Raw genomic sequence first — 20,895 nt, 5'->3', positions numbered from 1 at the left:
TATCTGTACTGTTTAGCAGTGCATCTAGTATCCAGATATCCAGTTATTATTGTTCGTTTCGAAATGTTTCAATGTGTTTTAATGTCGTGGTATGAGTGATTGTTTGTATTTTCTTATTGTTTTCATTGTGTCTAGATCGAGGTAGCCATGCCTTTATTTTCGAAGTTGCGACAGATAGGAACTAGGAAAGGGATACTCGAAGAGGCAGTTCCCATCCCACCCAGGGACACTCCTGGACATTTTATGTACCACAAGCACGGCTTAGATGCCATATTATATCTAGACTTGTGGGTGGATTATACGAAAGACTTAGCAGAGAATCAGAGATGGCCCGTTACAGGGACATGGGATGCTGAGTGCATCATGAGAGTAGAGGAAGTGTTATGGAAAAAGAAAGCCAGACAATCACAGAAAGATGCCATTGAATTATGGCGTAAAGAATCACATAGACGGACAGAGAAGGCGCTCAGAAAAGTAGAGAAAAGCAGAGAGGATTCCGAAAAAGCCAAAGAGAAAGTACTACTAGAAGAAGGACAGCGAGTCAGAATAGAACAACACGAAAGACAGAGTAATGCCATTATGACAGGATTGTATCCAGTCCTGGCCGAGGGCCTGCCCAAGGCGACCCCGGAAATACCGAAAGATCTACCCCAAGATCTGCCCCCTCCATTGGTTCCGACTAAATTACGTCATAAGACTGCAGCAGATATTTTCCTCTCTTCCTATTTAGACGACATAGCTCCCGCATATACCAATGTAACCGTACCACCTGTACCTGTACCCCCTGTTGATCATCTGCCCCCAGGTCCGCAACAGCAGACCCCTCCCGCACCACTTCCCGCACCTGTTGTCACTTCCCCTATTGTTCCCCCTGGTATTCATCCGCTTAATCCCTTTGGGGCTGGCGCTGCTCAGGTTCCAACTCCGTTACAAATACCGACCCTACAGCCAGGTTATGCTCAAGCCTCCGCCTCAGGAGGTGCTACAGGAGGTTATCGCACCCCGCCACAGTTACAACGTATGACAATGAGAAAATTAGCAATGCAGCGTACGCCTAAAGCAGCCCCAGCCGAAAAACTTAAAGAACAGCTTACAGATTGCAGATATGACACAGTACCTGGTAATCAAAACAAAAATTTTTTGGGAGGGTCAAAAGGGGTAATAGTTTAACGACCTGTCTCCTCATGCCCCTGTACATGAGATAAAACACACAAAAAGAGGAGACCAGGTCTGTAATGGTGTGCTGTCCTGACTGGTGCAAAAAGAATCACACTGATATGCGTGCAAGGAAGTGTGTTGCATTACACAGGGCAAGTAAAGTCCCATCAGACCACCCTCATGGCGGCATATCATCATGTGGGAGACGGGCAATTGCTCCGTCTACTGCCCATACCATCAAGAGGCAGTACCTGTAGTCACAATTGTATGCGATCTACAGTTAGAAAAAAGAATGTGCAGTGCTTAAAGAAAAATGTGCATGATTAAAAATGACTACCTAAACTGGAAAATTTTCCTTAAAGCATTAGTGTAGGTGTCAAGATTAAAAACGCGCGCCTAAAATTCAAAAAATGTAAGAGTACATTATGGCGCTGTGCAGTATGGTCGGTCGACTAGTTTCAGCTAGACAGAGAATTGCTCCAGCTTTCATCAGGACCTTGTCAATTAGTAAGCTACTGCAATACAGTGTGAAAATTATTATTCAGAAGTGCAACCACATTAGATTCACACAACAGCATGTAGTATCCAGTATACTTAAGGAGGCAGAGACATTAAAACCTCATTATCCGATGTGGGCAGGAAGGAAATCTTCTTCCCAGCTTTCTGTGGGTGAAGACCTCACCTCGCCCGGCAACCGCTCGGGAAATGGAGGCCCCGCTCTCTCCGTCGGTGCCCAACGCTCAAAGTCGAGCGGAAGGGGAGGCCTCCCCTTCCGCTCGACTTTGAGCGTTGGGCACCGACGGAGAGAGCGGGGCCTCCATTTCCCGAGCGGTTGCCGGGCGAGGTGAGGTCTTCACCCACAGAAAGCTGGGAAGAAGATTTCCTTCCTGCCCACATCGGATAATGAGGTTTTAATGTCTCTGCCTCCTTAAGTATACTGGATACTACATGCTGTTGTGTGAATCTAATGTGGTTGCACTTCTGAATAATAATTTTCACACTGTATTGCAGTAGCTTACTAATTGACAAGGTCCTGATGAAAGCTGGAGCAATTCTCTGTCTAGCTGAAACTAGTCGACCGACCATACTGCACAGCGCCATAATGTACTCTTACATTTTTTGAATTTTAGGCGCGCGTTTTTAATCTTGACACCTACACTAATGCTTTAAGGAAAATTTTCCAGTTTAGGTAGTCATTTTTAATCATGCACATTTTTCTTTAAGCACTGCAAATTCTTTTTTCTAACTGTAGATCGCATACAATTGTGACTACAGGTACTGCCTCTTGATGGTATGGGCAGTAGACGGAGCAATTGCCCGTCTCCCACATGATGATATGCCGCCATGAGGGTGGTCTGATGGGACTTTACTTGCCCTGTGTAATGCAACACACTTCCTTGCACGCATATCAGTGTGATTCTTTTTGCACCAGTCAGGACAGCACACCATTACAGACCTGGTCTCCTCTTTTTGTGTGTTTTATCTCACAGTACCTGGTAAAACAGGACCCATGTTGTTAGCATCCCTACGTTTAAGACGTGTTACAGATTACTTGGTGTTATTACCAGAAATGCCAGACCATTTAGACAATATATATCATTTTAATAGAACAGGAGAAAGACCCGAGTGTGTTGGTGAAGCCATGTCACGTCAGAAAGTCGAGACACAAGGTTTAATAATGCGATTTTTGGTTAATTGTCTGATAAGAGAACAAGATCAGCCTAGCTTTCCACAAGAAGAGATGGGGCGATTGTCAAGATGGAGTCAGAATATTGCCGAGGGCAAACATGATAGAGAGAGAAGTATACATGCTATGGTTAGAAAGATCCGTAAAGAAATAATAGTAATACATGCCCGTCGAGAATCTGAAAGGCATTCTGGGTCAGACGATAAAGAGACCTCAGATGAGGAAGAATCAGAGAATCCAGCAGAAACCTCGCAACAGGCGAGGGGAGACTTGGTGGCATATGTAGGTAGAGAGAAACTCCCTAGACAGTACCCTCTTGATAGGCCCTTCGACAGACCCATTCGTTTAGAAAACAAGAAACGTTACCTTTGTCCGATACCAGAGCGATGTTCCCTTGAACATATATTCCAAATTACTGATAAAGTACTGAAAGAAAGAGTAGGTTATCACGAACTCAATACCTTACGTGATCAGGAACTAGCCCGGTCCGCGGTACAGTGGGCCGGGGATGACAGCATATATAAAGACGATTCAGTAGTGCAAACATTTTTAAGTCTTACTCCAGAAGAACAGCGACTAGCTGGTATATACATGACCCAACATCTCATTATACAGTATGAAAACCAAGCATCTGACCCAGGTCCATTATATAATTTATTGCAGGACTTACTCATGAGAAGATGGAGAGGTCTAGGTACCGATCTAATTGAAATGATTCTAGAACAACGTCACAAGTATAGAACCTTCTTAACTCCACATCTTGTTTCCGTTCCACCCCCAGTCAGGCAACCATATCACCTAGACAAACAGAATCCTTTACGAGAAGTACATCCAGTCAGGAAAGCCGACGATACCCTTGAACGCGTGTTTGTATACACGCCTATAACTAAAATGGAATTATTAGAAATGAAGAAAATAGTGCCCAGTCATGATAAAGACCCTGCAGGTTTTCACCGTGAAATAAAAGACATGTTACTAATGGGAGATTATACCTATCCAGACATTATGAAGATACTGAAAGTGTTATTGCCTGCCGGTATTTACGAGAAACTCAAGGAAAAAGAATGGGAGGTGGGAGACAAAAAGATTAATTGGGCTGAATTAGAAACCGAAGAAACTGGTCGAAACCCAGGTTTAGGTCTTGGGGCGAAAACTAAAGCATTACCAGGATTGTTAGTACAGGTCTTGCCAAGATTATTGGCAACTAAAAAGGAGGATTGGGATGCAATCTCAGCCTGCAAACAGAAACACGACGAAGACACTAGTGATTTTTATTCCCGATTCGAGAAATGTTTCATTATTAATAGTGGCCTGAAAACAAGTAGCGAGTCATACCCACACCTTTTTGTGTCAAAATTATTCGAGAACTCCCTGCCCCAGGTTAAGAACCGTGTACTGAAAGTCGAGAGCACATGGCAAGCTAATACGCCTTCCCAAATGTTACAAATGTTACAGTACCACCAGAACAGAATCAGAGAAGAACATGATCACGAACAGAGACGTATGAAAGACACGAAAATGAAAGTACTAGTTGCTCAGTCAGTTCCAGCTGATGGTCATAAAAGGGGTACGACACTATCCAATAATTCAAATTCAGCAGCTCCTGTTAAAGGGATATGCAACTATTGTAAACAGCCAGGTCACTATGTAAACGATTGTGCAGTTCTGAAACACAACATAGCCACAGGTAAAACTAAAGAGAGACCGCGTCCTCCTAGACAGGACCAGGTCCAACAACACGTTCCACAGAATATTCAGCCTATACAGGTTCCACAACAGACCGTAGCGGTACCACAGCCACAACCCATTGCCGCAACACAACATGTTACACAGCAGATGTACCAGTATGCACAATCTGACTATCCCGATTACCAGCAATACACATGAAACAGCCTAGAGAGGGAGGTTGGCTTGCCCCTTATTGAGGTTCCTGTAGATCAAGAAGGTCCTTATGTACACAGTCAGGTATTAGGGAAGGATAGAAAATTTGTGATTGACACAGGGGCAAGCAGAACGACCATCAGTCATGACGAGGTTCCAGGGGCACCCCTCTCAGGCTCACAGAATGTTTCCCTTGGATTTTCAGGAAAGCCTATAGTCAATGAAGTATCGAAACCTGTTCCTCTAGCAGTTGGTCCATTATCTCGTACTACAGACTTATTACTCACAAAATCATGTCCAGAAAACTTGCTCGGTATAAAGACCCTGAAAGCTCTAGGAGCTGTAATTTGTTGTTCTCCGGAAGGAGTAAGGTTGTTTCTTCGTGATTTCAAAGGCCATTATGTATTGAGAGATTTTGACCCCAGGTTACAGAATGTTCCTGCACATTTATGGGCACAAGGCCCCACTGATGTAGGTTGTATGCACATTACTCCATATCGTGTCACACTCAAGCCAGGAGTAGTACTACCACGTATTCGACAATACAAGTTACCACCAGATGCTGTCGTAGCTTTACTGAAAATAATTGACGAGCTCATTGCACAAGGAGTGGTTGTAGAAACCGACTCCAATGTTTGTAATTCCCCGATCATTCCAATTCTTAAACGTACAGATCCGAATGCCCCTCCCGTTTATCGATTAGTCATCGATTTACGAGAATTGAATAAATGTATTATACCACAGTATCCCGTGGTCCCGGACATTTCATCCCTATTGACTGCTATTGATTCCGAAGCGACGTTCTTTACTGTAATCGACCTCAAGAACGCCTTCTTTAGTGTCCCCATAGATCCGGAAAGCCAATATCTTTTCGGATTCTGTTTAAATGGCTGAAGCTTCAAATTTGCACGCGCACCTCAAGGATTTACAGAAAGCCCCAGCATCTACAGCCAAGCATTAAAACGACAACTTGACAGTATTCACATGCCTGCCAACACTGCCCTACTCCAATACGTCGATGATCTATTGATCACCGCCCGTACCGAACCAGAATGTGAACAAGCATCACTGACAGTTTTGCATTTCTTGGCGGACAAGGGACACAAGGTGTCTCCTTCGAAGCTACAATTCTGTGCCCAGCAAGTGGTGTACCTTGGGCACTTGCTGTCCAAGTGGGGTAGGCAGCTGACACCTGAACGAATTCAGTTAATTGCACATCTTCCGCAACCCAAGACGCAGAAAGAAGTACGAGCCTTTATTGGACTCACTTCCTATTGCAGACAATGGATTCCACAATATGCATTTCTAGCTAAACCACTCATACAGTTGACAACACAGGAGGCAGCGTCTTCGACTGTCCTCCCTTGGACTCAGGAACATACACAAGCTTTTGACGAATTAAAGAAAGCCTTATGTCAAGCACCAGTTTTAGCGACAACATGTTACAGCAAACCTTTTACACTTTTTGTCACAGAACGCGATGGCACAGCGTTGTCGGTTCTCACTCAGGTACAAGCAGACAAATACAAACCGTGTGCTTATTTTTCGAGTACATTGGATCCAGTAGCCCAGGCCCTGCCTGCGTGCTTAAAGTCAGTTGCAGCAACAGCTCTAGCAATCCGACAAAGTGATTCCATTGTATTAGGGCATCAATTGACAGTACAAGTTCCACATTCTGTAGAGGTTCTCCTAAACAGAACCCAGACTCAACACTTGACTGTAGCACGACTGACAGGTTATGAATTGACATTATTCCAGCCACACATAGAAATCAGACGTTGTAATACACTGAATCCTGCTACACTTTTACCATCGAGCACAATAGACCCTACTCCACATGATTGCGTGGATGTAGTTGACACAGTTACTAAACCCAGACAAGACTTGACAGATGTCGCATTATCCGATCCAGACCTGACAATTTATGTGGATGGTTCATGTTTAAGAACAAGTACAGGAGAGTTAGTGGCCGCATATGCAGTAACCACTGAAACTGAAGTCATAGAAACACATCGCATTGACACCCTGTCAGCCCAAGCAGCAGAGCTCATCGCTCTGACCCAAGCCTGTATACGAGCTAAGGACTTGAAAGTAAATATATACACAGATTCACGTTATGCATTCGGAGTCGTTCACGACTTCGGTGTCCTCTGGCAAGAAAGAGCTTTCTTGACCTCTCACGGAGCCAAGATACAGCATGGCCCCCTCATTCAAGCTCTGTTAGAAGCAATACATTTTCCTACAGCTATAGCTATCATGAAGTGCAAGGCACATACGAAAGTCACCGACAAGATTTCTCAGGGCAACGATTTTGCAGATCGAATAGCGAAACATACAGCACTGACTCATACTCAAACAACGGACATGACAAAGACTGATGTAACCTCACTGACACATTGTATGACAGTTAAGGACCCCACACAAGATGTCATCGACATACAGACACATGCCACTCCAGATGAAATAAAGAAATGGGCTGAACAAGGAGGGGTCCAGACAGATCAAGGATGGATGACGAAGGGAAAGACCACATGGTTTCTCCCTGACTCTATGGTTCAGGTTACCATTAATACAGCACATAGTCCAGCACATTTAGGAGAAAAAGCCATGTTAGACAGTTTACAGAACCTCTGGTTCAACAAGCATTTACGAGCAGCAGCCAAACAGAAAGTGCGTACCTGCATGATCTGTTGTCAGTTCAACCCAGGAAAAGGTGTTCCCGTAGAGCAAGGTGGATTTCATCCTCCCGACTATCCTTTTGAAGTCCTCCAGATGGATTATATTCAGATGGAAAGATGCCGAGGATTCAAATATGTCCTCGTAGTTGTCTGTGCCCTATCCCGATGGACAGAAGCATATCCCGTCCCAGATTACACTGCCCCGACCACTGCCAAGCAGTTGGTTCGTGAGTTTTTCCCTCGATACGGTTTGCCCCGTGTCGTGTATTCAGATAACGGTCAGCCATTCTCGTCTGAACTTATGAAGCAGGTCTCGCTTCTATTGGGGTACCAGTGGAAGTTTCACTGTGTCCGGCATCCTGAGGCAGCAGGTCTCGTGGAGCGGCACAATCAGACTCTGAAAACTCGCCTTGCAAAGGTGTGTAAAGAGAAGGGAGTAGATTGGATAGTAGCTTTGCCAGTTGCTCTTTTTTATATGAGAATGGTAGCCCACTCTAGGACAGGGCTATCCCCGTATGAGGTGGTCTTCGGTAGACCTCCTAATATGTGGGGGACACCTCTGCCTCGAAAAATTACCGATGTTGATAGTACTATGTTGACAGATTACCTTGCTTCCTTGATGTCTGCACTACAATCATGTCGTTCACAGGTCGCAGCAGCCTTCCCAGACAACACCGAGGTGAAGCCCCATGAACTGGTCCCGGGTGATGTTGTAGTCGTTCGGAATTTTGACAGATCGAGCCCTTTGGAGCCCCGCTGGAAGGAGCCGAAGATTGTTTTGTTAACAACCAGGACTGCCGTGAAACTGGAGGGGCGCAAGGGTTGGGTGCACTCCAGTCACGTTAAGAGATTCTTTGGACTTCCGCCAAAATCTGAATCCCAGAACTCCCACGTACCAGTGACTGATACTAAACTCCCCCTTCTAGAGAAAACTCCCCAAGAGGAGTACAGACAGAAATTGAGGTCTAGTAAGTCAGACAGTTTAATTGTTTAAGTCCCCCTCGGGTGCAGCGGTTAGGCAGTTTCTGACAATGTACAAGTTAGACCCAAATAGAGAGAGAGATAGACAGGAGACCAAGAAACAAAATTATTGTAAAAGTCTCCGGAGCAGATGCGTCTGCACATTACTTATTATGTTTTTTCTGAGTCTTACGATTATTGCTATGAGTTGGATGTTATACATGTATTTTCCTCTTGCACATTCTTTTTCTAATGACACTGTTGAGCACACGTTTAGTGCTCTTCCTCCACACGAATTGTCTTATCGACTTGCGCTGCGCAACAATACATTTATTCGTATGTTACACCATTCTCACCAGACCAACAATGCTACTAATTGTTGGATATGTGGCCGACTCCCTCCCTATCAGAACTACAAGGGAGCTCTGCCCCTCTTTCCTTATCCGTTTACACATAATGGTTCCTGTGGTGCATGGTTTAGTTTAATATCCTCTATAAACACCGAGTCTAGAGTTTCCCAAAGCAATTGGATATGGGGTAATCTGAACACAGTCATGAACAAGGCATGTTTCCCAGACAAGGAGGGTTTTCCGCAAATGACAGGGACAGATCTAGAAAACGAAGTGTATGGATTAGGCAATTTTACACTTAACCTCATGATTCTAAATGTTCAGTCAGAAACAAGTCCAGACTTGCCATCCATATCAGTTCTACCAGCGAAAGGTGTATTATGTGTCAGAAAGAAAGGTTCAATACATCTAGGTCACAGTGACTGTACTACTGTGATTGAATTCAGTGATAAAGGCAAGTCTACATTTAAAGCTTCCCGACATTCCTATTTCATTTGTGGTCAGACAGCTTATGTACGTTTACCTCCAGACTGGGATGGTACCTGTTTCATTGCATTCTTATTGCCACCAGTATTCCTAGCCCCATCTGACTATCACAGGAATTCCCGCCTTAATATTGTCAGGCACAAGAGAGACCTCCCAATAGTTGATCAGACTGAAACTACATGGGAACAATATACAGATTTCAATAAAGGATTCTTTCCTTATCTAGGCACTGTCTCCAATAGTAAACTGATACGCAAATTAGCCAGAATACTTGAAGCCGTAGTGAATGAGACTACTTCTGCCTTGGGCAACTTAACAGAGGAGCAGTCTGCTATGAGACTTGTCGTTCTTCAGAACCGCCTTGTCCTTGACGTCATCCTGGCCGATAGGGGCGGGGCTTGTAGAGTCATCGGATCCAGTTGCTGCGTGTTTATTCCAAATAACGCGCCATCAGTCTATAAGGCCATTACCAGACTTCATGAAATTGCCCATCTGATACACCAGAATCCAGGCTCCTGGACTTAGTCCGGTTGGCTCTGGAGTGTAATCACAGCTTGGGGATGGAAGCTACTGTCATTCCTAGGAATCATATTGGCCATAGTATTCAGTTGTTGCCTATGTCTGCAATGTGGGCCAGCAATTTGCGGCTTGTGCGCCACAGCTTGTATTCCCCATCCAAGTTCACGTTCCCATTCCAGAAGAAAGAAAGAAGAGCAAATGATGTTATATGAACAGATTGATGGTCTCATGAACATCGACATATCATGAAGGGTCCGTAGGGGACAAGGAGGGAATGAGGTAATTGAAATTTTTATGGTCAATTGTGTCCCCTAACGTGTACCCCAACGGCCCCATGTACGAGTTTCAAGTACATGTAATTTCCCTCCACAACCGAATATGAAGACGCAAATACATTTGCGTCCAACGTTAACATGTCCTGTATCAGATCCACCATGAATGGATTGATAAAACAGTTCCTAAGTATGCCGTGCCACCGTCTTTATATGGTGTACTTTCACGTTTTTCCTGGCTCTGCCGAGCTAGGCCCTGATTTTCTGTCTTCAAGCCACGTCTGTCTCTGCCTCCGAAAGCTGCAGCATGGAGATGCATCCCTGACCTCTGCCTTACTTCCTGCCAAGCGGTGCCCGGCTCGGCCTGGTCTGCCTGCCAAAAACCGTATTTTACCTTCAAGTTATCAGCGTAGCCAGCTCAGCTCCTCGAAAACACATTCCTGTCTAGTGATTTAGGTAAACATATCCCCGGCTGCAGAGCAAAGAGCAAGTCTCCCTGTCTCCGTGCAAGTAAATTACAGTTCCCGTTACCAGAGTAGGCCCATGGCCCCGCACGTAGACACGCAGGCACCTATACACGCACTAACATTCAGTATAGAGTAGCCTCTGCCCAAGTGACCTTTTACTCTAGATTAAACATCCTCCAAATATTAGATATCAGATATGTTATAGGGACAGGTCAATCTGACATGCCAGACTTCTGTCTCTTCTACTAGTGCTAAAAGTCAGACCCTTAGCTTCCTCCAGATGCACGTCAATCACACGTCATAATAGCTGCGCGCGCATTCAGGCCACAGGTTTCAGCTGACTCTGCAAGAATTTCCTAAGCACCCACCCACTTGTGACACTTTTCTGTGACGTTTCTAGTGTACGCCTCTGTGCACACCCCTGTACACGCCTTTTTGCTACGCACATGTGTTCTTATCATATACATTTCACTTGTCACGCCTACTGTATTCAATACTATTGTGTCATTTTACTATATATGTCATGTACTGTGAATAAATCATTGACATCTTTCCTGCCATCATTGCATACCTGAACCCTTGTATTGATGGAATAGATTTCCATGGCTCGAGTCATCATTTATGATTAAAGCCCTTATGACTCAGACACCACGGACTCTGCCTCTCATTTGATTGAGCTATTTTCTTTAAGTATCCGAAATTATCTGGCAAACTCGTATACAGTAAAATATTTACCACAAGAAGTAGGAGGAGACTTGACAAGACTTTCAAGCCGGACACCGACATCTACTGTCAGAAGTAAGTGTATATTTACCACAAACACCTTCATAATGAAAACAAATATATCAAGTACTTAAATCATTTTTTTACATTATTTTCAGCACTTCAAAATTCAGCCCCAACTCGACTACAGATGTTCCGGAATCTATATTTCCATTTAAAAGTAAGTGAATATCAAACTACATTTTTTTAATTACAAAAAGAGCCCAAAAACAAAACTGAAAATATAATAAATGTTTACATGTTTAAATACATGGCAGGGTATACTCAGACATGAGTCCCTTTCTCACTGCTCCATCAGGATTCAAGCAAGCCGGGCCGAAGACGGCTGAAATGCCAGAAACCGGTCCCCGGTAGCTTGTCTCCTTTCTGGTGAAGAATTGGCTTGGTAGTTTAGTCTGCTCTGTTCCCATGATGCACTGGGCCAGGGACAGACTGATTTGCATATAGCCAGGTTCTGAGCTGGGATGGGGCAGTGAGATAAATAATGGTGATGGATCAAGCCCTGATCTTTGGACTGGGTAAGAGTGGTCTGCTTAATTCAGACACTCTGTTCATCACCACCCCCTTTTATAAATCGTTTTGGCCACTATAGGTGTGGCAGGGTATACTCAGACATGAGTCCCTTTCTCACTGCTCCATCAGGATTCAAGCAAGCCGGGCCGAAGACGGCTGAAATGCCAGAAACCGGTCCCCGGTAGCTTGTCTCCTTTCTGGTGAAGAATTGGCTTGGTAGTTTAGTCTGCTCTGTTCCCATGATGCACTGGGCCAGGGACAGACTGATTTGCATATAGCCAGGTTCTGAGCTGGGATGGGGCAGTGAGATAAATAATGGTGATGGATCAAGCCCTGATCTTTGGACTGGGTAAGAGTGGTCTGCTTAATTCAGACACTCTGTTCATCACCACCCCCTTTTATAAATCGTTTTTGGCCACTATAGGTGTGGCAGGGTATACTCAGACATGAGTCCCTTTCTCACTGCTCCATCAGGATTCAAGCAAGCCGGGCCGAAGACGGCTGAAATGCCAGAAACCGGTCCCCGGTAGCTTGTCTCCTTTCTGGTGAAGAATTGGCTTGGTAGTTTAGTCTGCTCTGTTCCCATGATGCACTGGGCCAGGGACAGACTGATTTGCATATAGCCAGGTTCTGAGCTGGGATGGGGCAGTGAGATAAATAATGGTGATGGATCAAGCCCTGATCTTTGGACTGGGTAAGAGTGGTCTGCTTAATTCAGACACTCTGTTCATCACCATCCCCTTTTATAAATCGTTTTTGGCCACTATAGGTGTGGCAGGGTATACTCAGACATGAGTCCCTTTCTCACTGCTCCATCAGGATTCAAGCAAGCCGGGCCGAAGACGGCTGAAATGCCAGAAACCGGTCCCCGGTAGCTTGTCTCCTTTCTGGTGAAGAATTGGCTTGGTAGTTTAGTCTGCTCTGTTCCCATGATGCACTGGGCCAGGGACAGACTGATTTGCATATAGCCAGGTTCTGAGCTGGGATGGGGCAGTGAGATAAATAATGGTGATGGATCAAGCCCTGATCTTTGGACTGGGTAAGAGTGGTCTGCTTAATTCAGACACTCTGTTCATCACCACCCCCTTTTATAAATCGTTTTTGGCCACTATAGGTGTGGCAGGGTATACTCAGACATGAGTCCCTTTCTCACTGCTCCATCAGGATTCAAGCAAGCCGGGCCGAAGACGGCTGAAATGCCAGAAACCGGTCCCCGGTAGCTTGTCTCCTTTCTGGTGAAGAATTGGCTTGGTAGTTTAGTCTGCTCTGTTCCCATGATGCACTGGGCCAGGGACAGACTGATTTGCATATAGCCAGGTTCTGAGCTGGGATGGGGCAGTGAGATAAATAATGGTGATGGATCAAGCCCTGATCTTTGGACTGGGTAAGAGTGGTCTGCTTAATCCAGACACTCTGTTCATCACCACCCCCTTTTATAAATGTTTAAATACTACACAGATTGAAAAAAACACCAACAACAATTACAAATCGGAGAAATCATTCAATTGGCAAATCAGCTGTAAGTAAACATTATAATTTTTTTTCAACAACATAAAACGTTATAAATTTCCAAAATAAAATGGCAAGTAATAGTCCGTTAAAGAGGGCAGCATTTTAAAGCAAAATCCACCAGGTGTTTGCCTCAGGGAATGTGCTGGACAGTGGTGGCGGGCACATTTGGTATTCTAACTCCACCAGGTTTTTGCCGCAGGGACAATACCGGTCAGTGGTAGAGGGGTAAAATAACTATTCTTACTCCACCAAGTGATTGACTCATGGAAGGTGGTGGACAGTGGTGGGGGGGGGGCAACATTGCTATTCTAACTCCGCCACTTGATTGCCTCAGGGAAGGTGCTGGACAGTGGTGGTGGCAAAATTGCTATTCTAACTCCGCCAAGCGAAAGCCTCAGGGAAGGTGCTGGCCAGTGGTAGGGGCCTAAAGTACTATTCTAACTCCATCAAGTGATTGACTCAGGGAAGGTGCTGGACAGTGGTGGGGAGCAAAATTACTATTCTAACTCTGCCAAGTGATTGCCTCAGGGAATGTTCTGGACAGTGGTGGGGGGCAAATTTGGTATCGTAACTCCACCAGGTTTTTGCAGCAGGGAAAGTACTGGTCAGTGGTAGAGGGGTAAAATAACTATTCTAACTCCACCAGGTGATTGACTCATGGAAGGTGCTGGACAGTGGTGGAGGCAAAATTGCTATTCTAACTCCGCCAAGTGAAAGCCTCAGGGAAGGTGCTGGACAGTGATGGGGGCCGAAATTACCATTCTAACTCCACCAAGTGATTGACTCAGAGAAGGTGCTGGACAGTAGTAGGGAGCAAAATTACTATTCTAACTCTTCCAAGTGATTTCCTCAGGGAAGGTGCTGGACAGTGGTGGGAGCTAAATTACTATTCAAACTCCGCCAAGTGATTGCCTCAGGGAAGGTGCTGGACAGTGGTGGGGCAAAATTGGTATTCTAACTCCACCAATTGACTCAGGGAAGGTGCTAGACAGTGGTGGGGGCCGAAATTACTATTCTAACTCCACCAAGTGATTGACTCAGGGAAGGTGCTGGGCAGTAGTGGGGAGCAAAATTACTATTCTAACTCTGCCAAGTGATTTCCTCAAAGAAGATGCTGGATAGTGGTGGGGGCTAAATTACTATTCAAACTCCACCAAGTGATTAACCCAGGGAAGGTGCGGACAGTGGTGGGGGCAAAACTACTATTCTAACTCTGCCAGGTGATTGCCTCAGGGAAGGTGCTGGACAGTGGTGGGGCAAAATTGGCATTCTAACTCCACAAATTGATTGACTCAGGGAAGGTGCTAGACAGTGGTGGGGGCCGAAATTACTATTCTAACTCCACCAAGTGATTGACTCAGGGAAGGTGCTGGGCAGTAGTGGGGAGCAAAATACTATTCTAACTCTGCCAAGTGACTTCCTCGGAGAAGGTGCTAGACAGTGGTGGAGGCTAAATTACTATTCAAACTCCGCCAAGTGATTGCCTCAGGGAAGGTGCTGGACAGTGGTAGGGAGCAAAATTACGATTCTAACTCCACCAAGTGATTGCCTCAGGGAATGTGCTGGACAGTGGTGGGGGGCTAAATAATATTCAAACTCCACCAAGTGATTAACTCAGGGAAGGTTCTGACAGTGGAGGGGGCAAAACTACTATTCTAACTCTGCCAGGTGATTGACTCAGGGAAGGTGCTGGACAGTGGTAGGGAGCAAAATTACTATTCTAACTCCACCAAGTGATTGCCTCAGGGAATGTGCTGGACAGTGGTGGGGGGCTAAATAATATTCAAACTCCACCAAGTGATTAACTCAGGGAAGGTTCTGACAGTGGAAGGGGCAAAACTACTATTCTAACTCTGCCAGGTGATAACCTCAGTTAATGTACTGGACAGTGGTGGGGGGCTAAATTAATATTCAAACTCTACCAAGTGATTGCTTCAGGGAAGGTGCTGGACAGAGCTGGGGGCTAAATTACTATTCCAACTCCACCAAGTGATTGCCTCAGGGAAGGTGCTGGACAGTGGTAGGGGCTAAATATGTATTCTAACTCCACCAAGTGATTGCCTCAGCAAAGTTGCTGGACAGTGGTGGGTCTTAAATCAACATTCTAACTCCACCAAGTGGTTGATTCAGAGAAGGTACTTAACAGTATTGGGGGACAGAATTACTATTCTAACTCCACCAAGTGATTGACTCAGGGAAGGTGCTAGACAGCGGTGGGGGGGCAAAATTACTATTCTAACTCCACCATGGGATTGCATCAGGAAAGGAGGTCGGCAGTGGTGGGGGGCAAAATTACTGTTCTAGCTCCGCCAAGTGATTGCCTCAGGAAAGGTGCTGGGCAGTGGTGGAGGGCTAAATTGCTATCTTACTCCACCAAGTGAATGCCTCAGGGAAATTGCTAGACAGTGCTGAGGGTCAAAATTACTATTCTAACATGTAAAGGTGTTAGGCTCTTGGAAAGTGTTGAAAAGTGATGAAGTACAAGATACAAGTTAATTAACATGTGCTTCTTCTAACAACATATTCATTTCAAAGTTGAACATATAAGCAATAAACTTTTTTTCATTGGCTTACTTATTCAGCAAAATCAACCATCCAAGAATAACCATCAGCTGAACTTCAACCAGATCTCTACAGCACTAATTGAAAAATCAAAAGGCCTTTCACAAGTAAATTATTTGGATACCCTCATAAAATAACCAAAACGTACTAGCCCAATTTGCATAAGTTTCCACAAATAGAGTTAAACAAAAATCACTTTAAAAGCCAAATAACAAATTGCAAAAGCAGTCTAACCAGACTTATTTTTAAAAAGTCAGTAAATTTCATCCTTATCTTTCAGACAAATCAAACAACAACCAGAAGTGAGAAAACCAAAATCAACCAACCACCAGCAAAAAGTACAAAACCATCAAAAGGATGAGCAAATGAACAAGAAAAACCTTGAAAAGATGGGGGGCGGGGGGGATTACAAAATAACAATTGAAGCATATGAAATCTTAGCATGCATAATAAAAGGCAAGCAATATAATAAAAGCATGTGTTTCCAAAATCCAATAGGCAATCAATAACCAATTAACCCACATTTTTTATTTCACAGGGTGCAATCAATAACAATGTCAAAATTCTAACTTTATTTAAATATTCCTTTTTCAGGCAAAAATCAAGATGGCAACTGGAAGACAAGCAACATACCTGCAATCCGTCAGAGGCAATAGGTTATTAAAGTACAGTGGCTATGTTTATTGTAAGGAGAGATGAACTGAACCCAGGTGTAATTGGAGGTATGTGCAGTATTACTCATCCCATTGCACAGGCAGAGCGGTTACTCTTGGTGACACCTTTGAAAGGACCTCAGAGCATAACCACTCAGCCTCTGCAATGGAGACTGAGGTTAGAGAAAACACGAATCAAATGAAACATCCACCTCCAATGAACCCTAGGGCTTATTATTATAACCCTAGGGCTCAATTTTGAGGGAGGTATCCCAAAAATTCCTATGCATGTAGCAAGTTGTACGTCCACAGTCCCAAACCTACACAGAATTATACAGTGTACAAAACAGGCAAGTAACCTCCTACATGTAACACCCCTGACATACTCTGATATTAACATTTATCCTAAACTAATTGTTACTGCTATTAATGAAATCTTTCTTTTGCATGATAACAAAAACCCTCAGAAAAGAATACTAATATTTAGCACAACCCGTAACCTCATGAAATTAAAGACTAGTGAAATTTGGATGATGAATGGCACTTTTAAATCTACACCCCATCCACTCACCCAAATATACACTATTCATGCCTGCATTAATAACACAGTAGTACCTTTAGTGTAAAGTTTACTCCCTTATTAGCAAACCTCAATATATACTGATTTTTTATCAGTAGCAAAAGCTAAACACTTGAACAAAAATCCTAGAAAAGTGTTTATTGACTTTGAATTGCCTATGATCAACACCATCACCAAAATGTATCAAGAAACCCAAATTCATAGATGGGTTTTTTCACTTTTCACAGGCATATTGGAGAAAAATGTTAAAAAACATCCTTAGTTGAGGATTACATATCAGACAGTAAACTCCAATTTCAGTTAAAAAAACTAACAGCCCTTTGCTTTGTTTCTCCAGACTGTGTAGATGAATACTACTCATCTATTACTGAATCTGAATATTTTACTACAAACAATGAAAAATTTGAACCCTTCTAAAATATTTTGAGGACACATGGATTGGCCATCTAAGCAGGTCAGGTCGCAGGAGGAAGCAATGATTATATGTGGGGTGGTGGAACTGCCACACAACCTGCTTAGTGGGAGGAGCAAAAACAAACAATGTCATAGTGGGATGACATAACTTCTTCAACAAATCTATTGCAAAACCTCACCCAAACTTGTATAATTTGGGGGACATTTTGAAGAAGGAACAACGTTTCTAAGAAATGAGAATAGCACAATCATTGACTGGTAGTCTAAACCCACACATTTCAAAAAGAACAAAATAAATGTCTGAGCAACTACTGGGTCAAATTGAACAACTTTTGTTGATTGTGGCTTCAGACTACCTGGACAATATTGCACACATTTCTAATCTACACTAACCCCTATTCAACCTTACTTGCCTGTTTTGAAAATCATTTTTAGAAATTCAATTGGCATTTTTCAAAAATACATTTAAAATTTAAAATAAAAGTAGGGTTCCCTACCTTATGTTGTCTTCTTTCTTCGGGTCTAGGACTTGGGTAAAATCCCACATTTCACCAAGAGTCTTGTACAGTCCGTATTTCCAGAGAAAGTAATCCAAAAACCATTTTGAAATCCAAAACCGGAGTCAAACTATCGAAAAAAGACCACAGTTTGGCATATTGTACAGCTGAATTAGTGCTGCAAACAATACTTTGCCACCTAAAAAGATTGATCCCAAAAAACAAATCCTGAAAAAATAACGTTTTTGGGCAAAATTCTCAACAAGTAATCCATCAATGCAATCCTCTATCCACAGTAATCGACGATATCACAAAAGACCATTTAGCAAATCTTTTAAAATGTCCCAAAAATCAATTCTGCTATCCATGCCATCTATCTTTTGAACCTTCCATCTTTTAGAATAACCCAACACTTTCTAAATATTTTAAAAAGATTGCTTTCTTTACACTTTGTTTTTTAAAAAAAAAGTAATGCCTTCTTTAAAAAAATAAGTTCTTAAACTGAAAGAGTCAAGAAAGCAATCAACCCGACATGGGCCTACAACTGCTACCGGCATAGGAATGAAAATGAGGGTTAAAACATTCAAAACATACAAAAAACTACTTTCCTAGTTCTAACTACCTCCGTCCTTTCTCCTTACAATAAACTGAGCCACGTAAAAACTGTTTTACATTTTTTTAAAGGACCTTACCTGTGCACAGCTCTTCTTTCCATCCGATTTTGATCGCGACGCTCCGCCAACTGTACGAATTACGTAAAACCGGTAACGTCATCTCTATTAGTAGAAATGAAAAAAAGGATATTTTCTCCCATTGATTTCAATAGGAAACGGTGGGAAAACCTACAGAAAAAAACACATGTTCTTTAGAGTAAAGCCCAGTTGCAATGTGAATTTTTTTAAATAATAAAAATTGAAATGTATTTTTGTCTTTTTTAACAATTAAGTTGACTGTCTTATATTTGATTAAAGAAATAAACATTTTTTAAATGTAGTTTGAGTTGTCTTTATTATTTAATATCTATATTTTATATTTTTAGTCATATTAAATATTTAACTACATTTACTCTGACTTAAGCACGTTTACATATTAAATATTTTGTTATCTATTTTATTGATTTTAATTCTTTAGCTATTATATTAAAAATGTATTATAAATAAATACCCAAGTAGTAAAATTAATACCTGGGTATTAATACAGTCCCCCACCCATAACTCCCGATTCCTTTGCATCCCATCCCAGGGGATGAGTGTCAATCCCTTCTATCTTTTTATTATATTAGAAATCACTTAAAATTATATCAGTAAAAATTAATTCTCAGGAATTAATATAAAACACCTGGGTATTAATACACTACTCCACCCAAACCCCCCATTTCCCTTGCACCCCATCCCAGGGGTTGGTTCATCATCATCATATACTTTATTCTGCTTTTCAGATAAAACCCATAAAAGTCACAGATAAAACAGTACAGACAAAGAAAGGAACGAAATGCCCCCCACAAATCACTGTAAACAATTAATGGGTAATGTAAAATATCTCACACATATTAAAAGTTAACAGAATAAAAGAAAATCTAACAGACTGGTAGACATAAAGATCTAATCACAGCTCGATCTGAACCTAACTGCCACCTTTAGAAAACTAAGAACCTAATATACTGTGGACCCTGAAAGGAGGGCGAAAAATGTAAAAGCAGGACATACTTGATTAAAATTTAGGGATTTTAAAAGTGGGATTATAATGTCTTCCTCGGTACCTCGTAAAAACTGCAAAACATTACCAAATGAATCATGTCCTGCATAGACCTATTGTTGCAACTGCATAAAGGCATGGTCAGACCTTTGTTACACCCTCGGGGTGGGCAAGGGGAAGATCAAATAAATCCAAACGGAACCTTGTCAGTAAAAAATGATCATATGAGTTTGGTAGCCCTAGGAAATACGGTTCTGTTGACTGTACAGTTTTTAAGATAATGCATTTCCATAAACTGGGTTCCATTAGTTCTAACACCTCCCTTTTTACTGGCTGGAAACTAAAGAAGTGCTCCTTGACCCAAAGCAAATCTTTCCTGGTAATGGTTTCCATGTACCTAAAGAGTTCAGCCCTCCCAAGGGCCCTGAACCCATCCCCAATATATTTTAACCAGGGGATGTAATGGGCAAAATAAAGAGCCATGCAGTCCCTAATGATGTCTCCGGGTAAGAAGGACCCCCTTTTCCCCCACACTTTAAGCCAGTAGATTAAAGGGCGAGACGACAATAGATCTGACAAGTAGGGCATACCCAATTTTTTGTGCACCACAAAGGTAGGGGTTCCCTGAGGTACACATAGAAGACGTCTTAAGAATATATTTTCAACTCTCTGTAACTCATCAGCCATGGAGTAACCCCAGATTTCACTACCATATGATACCTGCTCTAGGCACTTAGCTCTATATATCTCTAGTATTGCACCTCTTGGTTTTCTGCCCAACCAGGAGGCAAAGTTAAAAATTGCAGCGTTGGCTCTTAAAAAATCCCCTTCTTTCTTCTTAGAGGGCCCCACTTTAGTTTTACATCCATCATGACCCCCAAATAGGAAAACGCCCCAGTTTTGGGGACCGATGTGGACCCCACCTTAAAATTAGAGGACTTCCCTGTACCAGGACCCACCTCCACCACATAGAATTTGGAGATGTTGACTAACAGGTCCCAGTCCTCCATAAATTTCACAAAGGAATTGAGAAGAGATTGTAGTGCTCTCGCTGTCCTAGACATGAGGACAGCGTCGTCTGCATACAATAGTACTGGCAGACCAAGCCATCTAACCTGTGGGGCATCTACCTGGGTAACGGCCAGGGCCTTCTCCAAGTCATTAATATAAAGGTTAAAAAAGGGGGCCAGGATTTCGTCCCTGATGCTCCCCTCTCTGAATAGGGAAT

The sequence above is a fragment of the Lissotriton vulgaris genome, chromosome 4_1 (genome assembly GCF_964263255.1).
Source record: "Lissotriton vulgaris chromosome 4_1, aLisVul1.2, whole genome shotgun sequence".
Taxonomy (NCBI): Eukaryota; Metazoa; Chordata; class Amphibia; order Caudata; family Salamandridae; genus Lissotriton; species Lissotriton vulgaris.
Note: the sequence above shows the minus strand (reverse complement) of the source record.